Raw genomic sequence first — 13,929 nt, 5'->3', positions numbered from 1 at the left:
GACACCGTTTAACTGCAGCCTCCGTGTAAGCCTTGTAACTCTTACACGGAGGCTTCGTGAATCCTGCCCTATTTTGTTGAAATGATGTTTAAAAGAAAGGAAGTGCTAATTCCATATTCCTAGGACCTTGAACTGTGTCACTGAACAAAGGGTAAACTTCATGAGGAGATGATGGCCGAGAGTGAATTTTGGTGCATATTTTATGGATTCCTAATAACAAGATTGTTTTATTTTGAAGTTAAAGGTAAGGCTTAAGTTTGAAAACTTAACAGAGAATGAAGAGACTTTTAAAGGCAGATCATTATCTATGACTCTGAAGTTATTATTAAAAGATATAAATACGAGATCACCAATGTAAAATCAGAAACTTTTGGGTAGGTACCACACTTGAGATGTTGTTTACAGAAAGTGAGTTAAACAGACCCCAACAACATCTATTTGTGGGATAGCAGTTGGAATAAAAATGGTTGGAGAAACTAAAATGTTGGATGACTTGTTGAAGGGTCTGTCTGTACAGTAATCCTGTAAACATTTTGGGCCATGCCAATTATTCTGATTGATGGTGAAAAGTGAAGCAATCTGTGGTGTGATACATATTCAAGGTACTTTGCAATATCTGTTATTATTATTCTAATTATTCTGCTTGAATTACTGATGATAAAATATCAGAGAAGATGGTTAATGGAGTTGTGGGACTATGGCCTTTTTTGCATTCATCTGATCAGGATTGTGAAGAGTGTTTCTCCTGGATGATGAATGAACTAGAATACCATGATGATCCTGAGAAGTTTTGAAAAGTGGTGAAGGGATGAGACGTAGTTTGTACCTACTAAGGTGTTTTCATGGTGGTCAGACTATATACCTTAGAGATTACATTTATGTATTTATTTATTTATTGATTTATTGATTGATTTTCAATCCTAAATCCCCTTCTTCATACCACAAGACGTCTGCTACAGTAATATTCCACATGGATCCATATTACTAAAATGAACCCACTTAACATCGAAGAAAAACTCATTGACTCTGAAACTATTAAACTATTAAATCAACAAAATCCATTGAAAAACCTAAAATGGCAAGCTGCCCTACCTCCAATCAACCTGATCTTCCAAAATTATATAACCCTTACAGAGTCCCAAACTCCCTAAACATAATTTGAAATATTGTTCCCTAGCTATAGACTCCACTTCTAATCACTAATCCTAAATTATTTGATGGTTCCCTAACTCTACTCCCATTCCTCATACCTAAATCCCTGAGAGATTACTAGCCCTAAATTCCCATGCTTCTCCATAAACCTAAATGCCCTAATTGTTTACCTAACCCAAAAATTCCTCTCCCACTCCCTAAACCTAATTTTACTGATTGCTACCTAACCCTAACAAAACCCTTGTGCTCCATAAATCAAAATTCCTGCTCCGTAACCCTAAACCCCCCTCTTGCTCCTTAAACCTAAATTCCTGGATTACTTCCTAACCCTGAACCCCCTTCTGTTCCCTGAGTATAAACCTAAATTACACAGTTAACAAATTAACACTACAAATGAATGAAACATACCAATTCACTTTAACTGTTAATCTGAGAACATGTGCAATTTGTTGACAAAAATCCAACAGCATTTGAACAGAGTTTAAACTTAGACAAGACAAACAATAAAAAGGAATGATGAACCTCCCCATGGTATCATGCCTATAACTAATAAATAACAACAACTATAATAATTTTAAAACAATTATGCTAATATTCTAGATATGACAGGCAACTATCAGTGAACTGATAAAAAAAGCATGTGAGTAGATATAGTACAATCCTCGGCACACCCATCTTGTCAGCATTGTTCGGTTTACTTAATTGTATAAAGATGGTGCAAACCCTTCATATGTCTTAGATCCAGATTGCAAGTATAGACATATGCTTGGTCATCACCGATGCCTCTGTGGTTGGAATTCTTTGTCAAAATGAAATGTTGTGTAAAGTTGTATCACAAAACATTAAGTCAGGCGGTGGCATGCTTTTACAAGGATTTTCTCCTTTTCTCAGCTTTGATGCAACAGTGGAGTTGGTATATATAAATAAAACGGTGTAGGGTGAGGGCATGCCACACACACATGTAGGGGGGCTACAAGGTGACTTCCCTTCCTGCAAAAAAGATATTTGTGTCAGTTTTCAGTTGTACTATAACCTCTTACAGGATGGTATAAATAGCTTTACTGCACCACCCCCTCATATGGAACTGGCAACTATGCCGCTTTCTACACAAGTGCTTTATCAAAACACCTGTATAACTGCATTGACTCAGCTGTACCTGACAGGACTAAAACAAGCTCCTCAAGGAAGGGCAAACCTGCCTGGTGGACAACTATCATTAACAGTCTTTACAATAAGAGGAATAAATTGCTGTCTAAGAGTAAGAGGGAGTGAGTCTTAAACTGGAAACACTCCATCCTCAGCTTAAACAAGCAAATAAGACTTCTTGTGAAGTCCTCCAAAGCAAAGTACACATCCAAATTAGCTTCCACAACTATGGACAACCATAAGGCATTGTTTAGTTACATCTATAACCTTAAAGGAAAGACCCAGATTTGTGCCAGACTGATAGTTAATGGTATCACATATACCAAGCCTGTGGATATAGCTAACCTGTTAGCCAACAGGTTCTGTGAAAACTTCACTCCCCTGCCCCCACCACATGTACCCCATGACATCCCTACCACCTGTCCTCTACCTTGTATCTCTAATGAACAGGTCATAAATGCCCTCTATAAGGGCAAAAACACAGCATCTGGCACCTGATAACATCCCAGGTTGCATCCTACATGGGCTCAAACAAGAATTAGCAACACCATTGGATACTCCTTTCAATTATAGTCTAAGCAGCAGCTTTATCCCAGCTGAATGGAAAATGGCCACCATTATCCCCATGCACAAAGGTGGTGTTTCCACTGTCCCTGGGAACTACAGACCTGTTAGCCTGACTAGCCGTATCTGCAATGCCATGGAGCAAATCATCATGGACCTTATCAACAAAGATATAGGTAGTCTCCAAACACTTGACCATACTTAGTTTGGATTTGTTAAAGGGAGATCAGGCCTGTTAAACCTGATGGACATCTTCACGACAGTCACCAAGACTACTAAGAGAGACACAACCCCTGACAAAAACATTGTGAAGCCTGCAGTGGTTAAAGAAGAGCAGTGCTTGCTTGGACAGTCAACTCCAGTCAGGGCTTTAGGAGGCAACCCATTCCAAATAACTTTGACCAAGGTTCACCTTGACTGGGAGGGTGGAAAAGGATACAAGAAGGTAGGTGTGATTGAGGATATCCTTACAGATGTCTTGATAGGAATGATTTTGATAACGCAGTTACCCGTCCTTGTGTACAAGAAGTTACATGCAGTCAGGCTTGGAAACAGGCATGTGATTCTGGTAGCCTGGGAAAGACCCAGACAGACCCTGCACCTGAAGCTGGGGCTGGTTATGTGGCTATTTCAGGGAGGGAGCTACCTTGTAGCAGTGACCATGAAAGTGAGCCACACCTGCTGGTAGGTACAGATGTTCCCATGGACAGGGTGACTGCAAGGACAGAGGTGAGTTGTAGTACCTAGGCTGACAGTGAGACACTACTGTCAGAAGATACCAGGCTTCCTGTGGAAAGGGAGCAAGGAAGGGTTATAAAGGTAGAGTTGAGACAGGCTCAGCTTTCGGATCCTACCTTTCAAGGCTTGAGGGAGGTAGCTAAGGAGGCACCTGATTCTCAAGGAAAAAGGGAGTCTGTATATGGGAATAAAGGGTTACTGTATAAATAGTGGACCTATGAGGGAGGGCTACTATAGATGGTGAGATAATACAGCAGTTCGCAGTGCCCAGAGCCTACCATCTGACACTTCTAGCCATAATCCATGACATTCCTTTTATAGGTCATATGGGCATAAAGCATACCAACAGATGTATTATGCAGAACATTTATTGGCTTGGGATTGCACTGGATGTAAGAGGGTATTGTAGGACCTGTGCACAGTGCCAAAAAGTAAACAAGGATGGAGACAAGGTCAAAGCTCCTTTGATGCCTTTGCCAGTAATTGAAGGGTCAGTTCAGAGGGTAGCTATGGATATTGTGGGGTCTTTGACTACCACAACTTCCACAGGAAAGAAGCAGATCCTGGTGGTAGTAGATTATGCTTCTAGATACCCTGAAGTGGTGGCTCTGTCCTTCATTGAGGCAGAGAAGGGGGCAAATGCTTTGTTAGGGGTTTCCTGAGAGAAATACTGACTGAGGTGTCAATTTCATATCAGACCTGCTTGCTTATCTGTGGAATTTCTGTTGGGTGAAGCACCTAAAGACAACAACCTATCATTCCCTACCACCCCCAGACTAGTGGTCTTGTGGAGAGGTTAAATTCTACACTAAAGAACATGCTATGGGTATTTGCAGACCAGTTTTATAGAGAGTAAGACAAATATTTTCCCCATCTGCTGTTTGAATACAGAGAGGTACTCCAGGAATCCACTGGTTTTTCATACTTTGAGTTGCTGTATGGGCATTCTTGATGAGTAGGAGGGTGAGTGTGAATTCTACAAGAAGTCTATTGTGGCATATGTCCTAAACCTTAGGGTAAGGCTTAGGGAGCTCATTGGCTTGGCCCAGGAGAACCTGGCCCAAGCTCAACAGCAAGAAAAAGGTCTGGTATGACAAGAGTGCTTGAGCCCAAGGGTATGCTATGGGACAGCAGGTTATGGTCCTCATTCCTGTTAGACAAAATAAGCTGCAGGCAGCTTGGGAGGGACCTTTTGAAGTAGTAAGGAAGGTCAGTGATGCTAATTACATGGTATACCTGCTAGGCAAGAGGCAGGGGCACAAAACTGTACTATGTTAACATGAAAAAGCCTGACCATAATAGGGAAGCCTTGGTAATGAGTATTTGTAGTGGATGGCAGGAGGAGTCTGAGGGGGATCTGGTGATTGATCTCCTCAGTAAGACTTGGACTGACACCTCAGTGTAAGGGATATCAGTGTTCAAGCTGCTGTCCCCTACCCAGGATTGAGAAATCCAAGCAGTATTGTAGGACTCTGGGGGCATGTTCACTGGGAAACCTGGGTGCATGCACCTGGTGCAACACCATGTGGATACAAGACCCCAAAGGCGTATCAGGCAGGCCCCTTACTTGCCACCTGAGCGAGTCAGACAGACTCTGAGGGAGGAGATACAGGAAATGTTGGAACTAGGGTTAATTCAGGCATCCAGCAGTCTTTTGGTCTCCCTACTGATGCTGGTACCAAAGAAAGATAGCAGGACCAGGTTCTGTGTGGACTACATAAAACTAAAAGTCAGAGTCAGATGTTTACTCCATGCCTAGGACAGATGAAACCTTAGAGCAGCTGGGTGGGGCTAAGTATCTGACCACTACTGATCTGACCAAGAGCTATTGGCAGGTGTCATTGACTCCCACCACTAGAGAGAAGTCAGCCTTTTTAACTCCTTTCACATTATATGAGTTCACAAAGATGCTGTTTGGGATGAAATCCCTCAGCAACCTTCCAGAGGCTGGTAGATCATATCCTAGCAGGAGCAAAAAATTATGCCCATGCTTACCTGAACGATATTGCTATCTACAGCCATTCCTAGCAAGAGAACCTTTAGCATGTCAGGGAGGTGTAGGGCAGACTGCAAAGGGCATGGTTGACCATTAAGCCTGCTAAGTGTCAGGTGGGTATGGCAGTGGTCTCTTACCTGGGAAATAGAGTGGGGAGTAGTAAGATCAGGCCAAAACCTGCCAAAGTGGAAGCTATTCAGGTGTGGCCTGCCCCTGTTACCAAAAAGCAGGTGAGGGCATTCTTGGGGACAGCAGGGTACTATAGAAAGTTTATTCCCAATTACAATACATTAGATGTTCCCCTCACAGACCTGACAAGGAAGAACAGGCCAGGTTAGGTAGTATGGACCCCAGCTTGTGAGCAGTCATTCCAAAGGTTTAAAGTTGTTTTGGGAAGACCCCCTGTGTTACCCAGTCCAAATTACAGCAAAACATTTATTGTGGAGGTGAATGCTTCAAACCATAGGGTAGGGGCTGTACTCACCCAGGTTTCCATAGAGGGAGAAGAGCACCCAGTTGTATATCTCAGCCATATACTCCAACCTAGGGAAGAATGTTATGCAGCTGTAGAAAAGGAATGTCTAGCCATAGTATGGGCACCGCATAAGTTCAGCCCTATCTGTATGGAGGGAAATTCACTGTGGTTACAGACCAAATCTCTTAACATGGCTATATCATGCCAGCCAGCAAAATGCCAAGGTATCAAGGTGCAGCTTAGAGTTGCAAGCATATGGTGTGACAGTGCAGCACTGTAGTGGGTCAGCAATGCCAGTGCAGATGGGCTCTGAAGACAGAGTATAGGTTTATTTGTTCCAAGACAAGCCCATTTCTGTCAAGCAACATTTTTCCACTGAGAAGGTTACTTGCCTTTGTTTGAGTCTAGCTACTACACACTCAAATAGTAACAAGAACTTGGATTAATATAGTGAGACATGGATCTTTGCAACAGTATACTGCAGTGCAATTATATACTATGACACCTTTCCAATGCAACTCACTTCTAAGCACTTCACTTCATTGCCATATTAGCTTTTATGTTGTATGATTCATGTTCAGACATTGACACATATACACAAATGTCCTGTTTGTCATAAAAGTAAAATAGGAGTGCAGTGCTGCTTTTACTAAGTTTTGTCTTTCTGTGCTACAGGTCTTCATGAGAATGTAGAGTACTATTAGCCATGAGACAGACTCTTACTCAAGCTAGTGCAATAATTAGCAATGTTTAGCACTGCATACAAAGCAGGGTTAAACTCCTCAGTCTGAAAAACACTACACTGGTTACAGCTGAAACCAAACTGTTGTAAAAATATTATCAGGAAGTGAAAGAAATGACACATAAATGTATTCACTCTTCAGTAAGCTGATTCAGGATAATTATGAATTCTTATGACCATATCTTTGAACTGTTCAGATTTTCAATGAACAGTGGTGGTTCATAGTTCCTAACCTTCCATCTCCAATGAATGAATGTCAAACATTTGCTCAATTCACTCCTAAAACTTGAAATTATTTTGAGAAGTTATAAGTTAATAGTATCAGCATTTAAAAAGTACCCCTAGTTCAGGGCATTCTCTATTTCTGATTATTCTTCTTTTCACTCTTTGCAGCTCTTGAGGTAAAAGTTGTATACCTAAGACCTATCTGGCTCTCCCAAATGTACTGTGGTAGGTTAACAATTAAGCATTCAGTTTGTATTTTAGTCAAGAATGCATGCGACAAAAACTAAGTGAAAGAGGTAAACAAAAAATTCCACAGCATGCAGTCTTCAGTTTGGAGCTGGGAAGTTATTTTCATATTTGAGCAATATGATATGTTACTGAACACTGATGTTATATAACAGATATACACATTTCACATGCATCATCATAGTTAGACTTGCTGACATTAGGAGAGACCTTTTTCACTGCACAGTCACCTTTTTCCAAGCTTCAAAATAAGGAGTAAAATTTATATCTATATATGCTGCTTCAAGGAAGGGGAAGATACAGGGATGCCAACCATCCAGGATTCACCTGGACAGTCCAGAAATTGAACATTGGTATCCAGTGTTCAGGTTAGGATGAGATTTGTCCAGGAATTTGAAAATATATTGCCATAATTCATGTTATTGTACTGGTGATTATTGGTAAGTAACGTCTATTTATAATCTTCAGAGGGTATACGTTGGTGGTTCATAGTTCCTAACCTTCCATCTCCAAAACCTTCAACTTAAAAATTTGGTATTCATATTTCCCAGACAGTTAAAAAAGTACACAAAAAACTTGGTACCCTATACAGGAACAAACACTACTTCACCAAAATTACCAAAATAGCCATTGCCCAAACCCACTTACTCTCAACCTTACTATATGCAGCTCCTATTCTCAATAATCTTAAGAAATCTGACATTCAAAAATTTTAAATCTGTTACAATAAAATAGCTATATATGCCACAAATTTATCAGCTAGAACACACATTTGTCTACTACTCGAGCAACTCAACTGGTTAGAACTCCCCCAAATCCTACAACATACACAACTCACAATGGCCCATAAAATACTCTCAAATCCTAAAAAAATACATGCCCTACAAACACTTCTTCAACCCTATGCTACTAGCAAACCTCTCCGATCCACCAACAAAAAACACATAAAAACCTATATATCCAAAACTCAAGCAGGAAATTCCCTCTTTGCAAACTACATAGTTAAAATCTGGAATGACCTGCCAGCGAACTTTACCTCCTTAAAATCCCTAACACTATTTAAACCAAGCTTAAAAAAACACCTCCTTAGCAAGTGGCTCTGCCCTTGCTCTACTCCCAGCTGATAGCTACCTACTCACTTTCCACTACATCTCCAACTCTTCTCCACTCTTATCACAATCATACCTACAGACCTTTTCCACCTCAAACCACCCACTTTACAACTCCTGTCCACCTGATATACCAACAAAAGACTTTTAAGAAGAAAGTATGGGCAGGATTCACGAAGGCTTGCACAGAGTGTAAGAGATGTGCAACACTCCATGCAAGCCTCGCGATCCAGGAACAGCCCTAAACTCCGTGTAAGAGACCAGCTAAAACGTCTCTTACACGGACTGGGCGTGGACATGCTAAATACCTCACTTGCATCCGAAAGGTATGCAAATGAGGTATATTAGCGATCCACGAAGCAGAAACCAGTCCGTGTAGGAGACGTTTTAGCTGCAGAAATGTACTCAGTTGACAACTGAGTACATTCCTGCAAAATCACAGAGCGATGTCAGCTCCAAAAAAGGTTGCATATGAGTCAGGCAGCATGCCAATGGCCAAATATGTGGCCATTGGCAAGATAACCCGATGCAAAAATATAAAAAATATGTTTTTTTTTCCGGCAATGCCGATGTTTAAACCCAGCGCAGCCCAGCAAATGGGCTGCGCTGGATAAAAACATAAAAAAGAAGGTTATAAACCCACAAATGTGGGTTTCATGCAATACATGGAATGACAATGCAGGGACCAGCAGACCAAAATCAACATGGCCACCGTGTAGTGGTTGCTAATGGGGGAAGCTGAGTCTAAGACATGTAACTAAGCATTAGTAGGCAATCTCATGTAAATGAGGGTTAGGATACTGAATCTCACAGTCACATAGCAAATGAGCACGGTCTGAGTAGTGTAAGAGATACAAAAGGGGGAGGAATAGAGTAGGAGATAGGTGACATCACAGGGGGAATGGTAGAAAGAAACGCAGTTCATTGGAGGCCAGTGTAACATGACAGATGACAGGCACATATCATGGAAACAGGTGTGCCACTAGATAAGTCATGGAAAGACAAGAAATGGAAGGTGTACACTGTTACCTACACCAAAGTTTCTTGCTGGCCATGCATGCGCACGTGTGCGCGCAATGAAGCTCGAGTAAGGCAGTGTGCACGCGTGTAAGGCAGTGTGAGCATGTGGGAGCGTGTTGGGAGATGTTTAACACTGTTTGCGTGGGTGTGCGCGCGTGGAAGGCAGTTTGAGTATGTTGGAGGCTGTTGGCAGAAGTGTAACAGTGTTTGCACGGGTGTACTTGCGTCTAAACCTGAATAAGTAGATTCTTAAACATGTAAGCAAGTGTGCGCGCGTGTAAGCCACTGTGAGCGTGTTTCAGATAGTATGCAAGTTGCTCCCCCCTGAGGAAACAGAGAGGAAAAAGGAAGCAACAGAATTAATAGGAAGCTAGCAGGGATAACTGCTGAATCTAGCAGGTGAAAATAATTAGAAGCAGGCAATTACACAGGCAGAATAGTAGCCTAGCCCAGCACTTAAAACTCTGCAAACAGTAGTGCAGGATGTTTTCATTAAGAGACACTGCAAGACAGGAGTAAGCTAATAGAAGTGAAAACTGAAAAAGCTGAACTCAGAGCAGAAATGCTAGGGGCTGCCATAGCTGTCATAATGAGACATAGGCGACTTGCTGAGGGTGGTGACAATGCAGATGGTACCAGACAACCCACAGTGAGGAGACGGAGAAGAGTGTACAGGCCCAGGGTCACCTACCACGGGTTACATGAGCTGGAGATACTAGAGCACTATAGAGTGGACAGAGAACTCCTGCAGCAGATTGTTGAGCTGTGCAGGCCACGCCTCACACACAGAACCAACAGAGGGGAACCCATCCCAGTGGAAACCAAGGTATGTGTTGGCCTAAGAATACTAGCAACAGGTACCTTCCAGAGACCAACTGGCGATATGATGGGGATATCACACGCATCAGCCTCCAGGGTACTGCACCAGTTCCTGGATGCCATGTCAGCACATGTCTGTGATCATGTATATTTCCCCAATGCCCGTGAGGTATTGGCCAGCAATATACGTCTCTTCCAGCAAATAGCGGAATACCCTGAGGTACTGGGTGCTATAGACTGCACGCACATATGCATCAAAGCACCAGCAGGAGAGCGGGGTAGGGCCTACATAAACCGCAAGGGCTTCCCCTCCATCAACTGCCAGGTCATGTGTGATGCCCAGGGCATAATAATGAATGTGTGTGCTGGCTGCCCTGGGAGTTATCACGATTCCCACATCTGGCATTTGACGCAGCTGTACCAGACATTTGCCAATGGGGACATCCCACACGGACACCTAGTGGGGGATGCAGGTTATGCACTGGAGCCATGGCTGATGACACCCATCAGAAACGCACACACACCTGAACAGGAACGCCATAATGAGGCACACGCACAAACACGTAATGTGATAGAACGTGTGTTTGGGCTGCTCAAGTCACGGTTCCGGTGTCTGGACACATCTGGTGGAACCTTGCAGTACACACCAACTACATGTACCCAAATCGTCATGGTATGTGCTATGCTACATAATATGATCTTGCGAAAACAGCTGCAGCAGGACCAGCATAGGGCCGGGCCAAACAGCCCCCCACCATTGCCAAGGCCATCACAGGCAGAGTGTGACTCGGAGGAGGAACAACCTGAGCCTTCCCCAGTAGGCAGAAGGAGGCGTGCCCAGTATGCCCTGGCCTTGGCAAAGAGGCAACGCATAGCACATACACTGGCACAGTAGGAACCCTGGGAATGATACCCCTCTCTGACTCACTCATATAGTAACAGGGATGCCTAACATGACACAACCTGCTCTCAAACATGTACAGGGAGTGTAGTATGTGCATCCGACAGAGGCAGCCCTGCAGCACCACCTGAGGCATGATTGCCATGTGTCAAGCAATGTAACAACATCTAGTATATGCAAACATGAAGACCCTGCCTAACATCTCACCCCACCAAGCATGATGCCACACTATGTAGACAAGAAGATCAAGTACAATAATCACCTGAAGTAATGCAGTCAGTCAAAGGGAAGCCAATGTGTCACAGGCTGGGAAGATATGCGGAGTCTGACATGATGCACCACCTGCTAGGGGTGGCATGCACCTAGCATGCCATGCCCCATGTATACTGCAAACGCTGTCAGTACCCACAACATGCCCTGAATAGGTAAGTCGCAAAACACACACCCAACCTCATAGGTTCTACAAGGGATAGGAACCTAGATGTAACACTACCCCATGACAGATGTACAAACAGCAAGATGTGTGCAGTGTAAATGCACACAGTAAGGAGAATGTAGATACCAGTCCTGTAATAGAGAACTGGGCAAGGCTCACAGCAGCACCCTAGCACTACCAGGTCACACCTCATACTGTGCTGTACAGCCGCAAAACATGGAACAAGCTACAAAAGGTGGGTGACTAGCAAGAAATGGCAAGGATAACCACACCCCCATGTTGGTACCACAACAAGAAGCAGCATGGAATAGCCATGGTCAAATACCAATGGCTAAAACTGCCTCGCAGTAGATAGCCTGCTGCAGACCACTGTCCTAATACCAGGAACATCACCTGGCCTATGTCGGAATACATGAATATATCAAGCCCCCCAAACCACATTATATTGCTCGACTGAAAATACCCAGACAAACACCGTTAGCATCGTACTAGCACCAACACAGTAGGGGAAAGTTACCCAGATGCCATAAACCAAACTGCCCAGGAACAATGTACTACCCCACAAGAGGGGTAAGCATACTGGATGTGATAATCAGCAACATGTGTACTGGATGGCAAGATGAGAAGTGTACCCCTCACTGGTAAGACAAGACCATAGAGTAAGCACACTGGAAATACACACCCGACCCCAGTCCCTGGCCAGAATACCACAGTGCAAAACATGTGTAAAGTATAGGTCGCAGCCCACAAACCGATGTTGAATCCAGAAAGGCCCTGTGCAAGTGCAGAACATGGGACACACCACAGAACATGTTATACAGGCATTCCATGAACACAGCCAGGAATGCTTGGAGTATGCAATCATAAATAACAACAACACACAATGCCATACACGCAGACATCTGGCATGCTGGACTCCAGCCATTACCAAACCATGCAAGAGAATGAGGAAGATACCACATGATAGAGCAAACATAAAAAGGGAAGTAATCACTGACCAGTAGTATGGCAACAACATATGTCCACACATACAATCCACTGTCCAGCCACAACAAGTATAACCTATGAATCCAGAGGCAATGTGACGCCTGTCCCAAGTACACAGACAACCACAACACCCCGAATAAATACAGACATATGTGATGGATGCATCCATGTATCCAAAGCAGAGGTTGAGCTCCAACAAGCCAGTACTGTCAACAGTAGTCAGGAGGAGAAGGTAACCACATACACCACGAACCCAGTCCCACATAGACCTACCCCAACTGTAAACCAAACACATAAACACAGACAAATATGCCCGGAGGCTGCAATTACAAACACACCACACCAACAGACACCTCCAAAGTAGATCACAAGCAACCACAACCTTCAAACATATATCACATGCAACGAATAGTACGCAAAGCTGGTGTGCCAAACAGTCACAGGCCCGAAGGAGAAACAAATGCCTGATACAGTCATAATAGGTGTCTGTATAGGCAGAAACACAGCTGTCCCACTCACCAGACTGAACAAGGGAAAGGGTAGAGTAAGCTGCTTGTAGGTAGTCACAAAATGCCATGTAACACAAGTACGCAGGTCACCCCAAAGCAAGCAGGAATATGATGCACTTAATGTCCATGCTGGGGTGAATTACCTGAGATGTACCTCCCTGGTCAACAACAAATGAGACATGTATGGTCCCTCCGAGTATGTACCCCAGGGCGGGATGACACTGGCTGTGTGCAGCATCCAACCCTCACCAAGAATGATGCCACAGTACAAACACAGAATGCTCATGTTTAACAGCTGGCACAGTTACAGCTGTCAGTCCAAGAGTCTGTAATGTGTGTCCACTGGAGATGTCAAGCATGACAAGCCATGCTGCTGTTCCAGGGATGGCCTGCACCTGTTACCCCTGGGCGTCTGGATACTGGATAAGGCCATTGCCGCCTCCATAGAGCCGTATGTAGGCAAGGCCAAAAAGACTACCCACCACCCTAGAATACATAAGTGGTAGGAAACATAAGGGTAATGCTGCCCAATGCCAGATGTGTAAACTGCAATATGCATGCCCCTGAGGCACCTCCCATTATGGAGAACATTGATGTCTGTCCAGTGACAGAAGCCTGCTGCAGGCCTAGAGATACCACACCAGCACTACTAGGTTATACCACATACCATGTGTTATAGCCCCAACACCTGCACCAAGACATCAAAGGAGGGGGAGTATCCATATGCAGCACAGACACCCATATAGCCAGGTAACTGACAATGCACAAAGCAGCGGACACCACCCATGTGCACATAACTGTAGTCAAAACTGCTGTACAGTCTGTAGCATGTGACAGACCACACTCTCACACACAAGAACCCCA

The sequence above is a fragment of the Protopterus annectens genome, chromosome 1.part0 (assembly GCF_019279795.1).
Source record: "Protopterus annectens isolate FY-2018-M chromosome 1.part0, PAN1.0, whole genome shotgun sequence".
Classification (NCBI taxonomy): Eukaryota; Metazoa; Chordata; order Ceratodontiformes; family Protopteridae; genus Protopterus; species Protopterus annectens.
Note: the sequence above shows the minus strand (reverse complement) of the source record.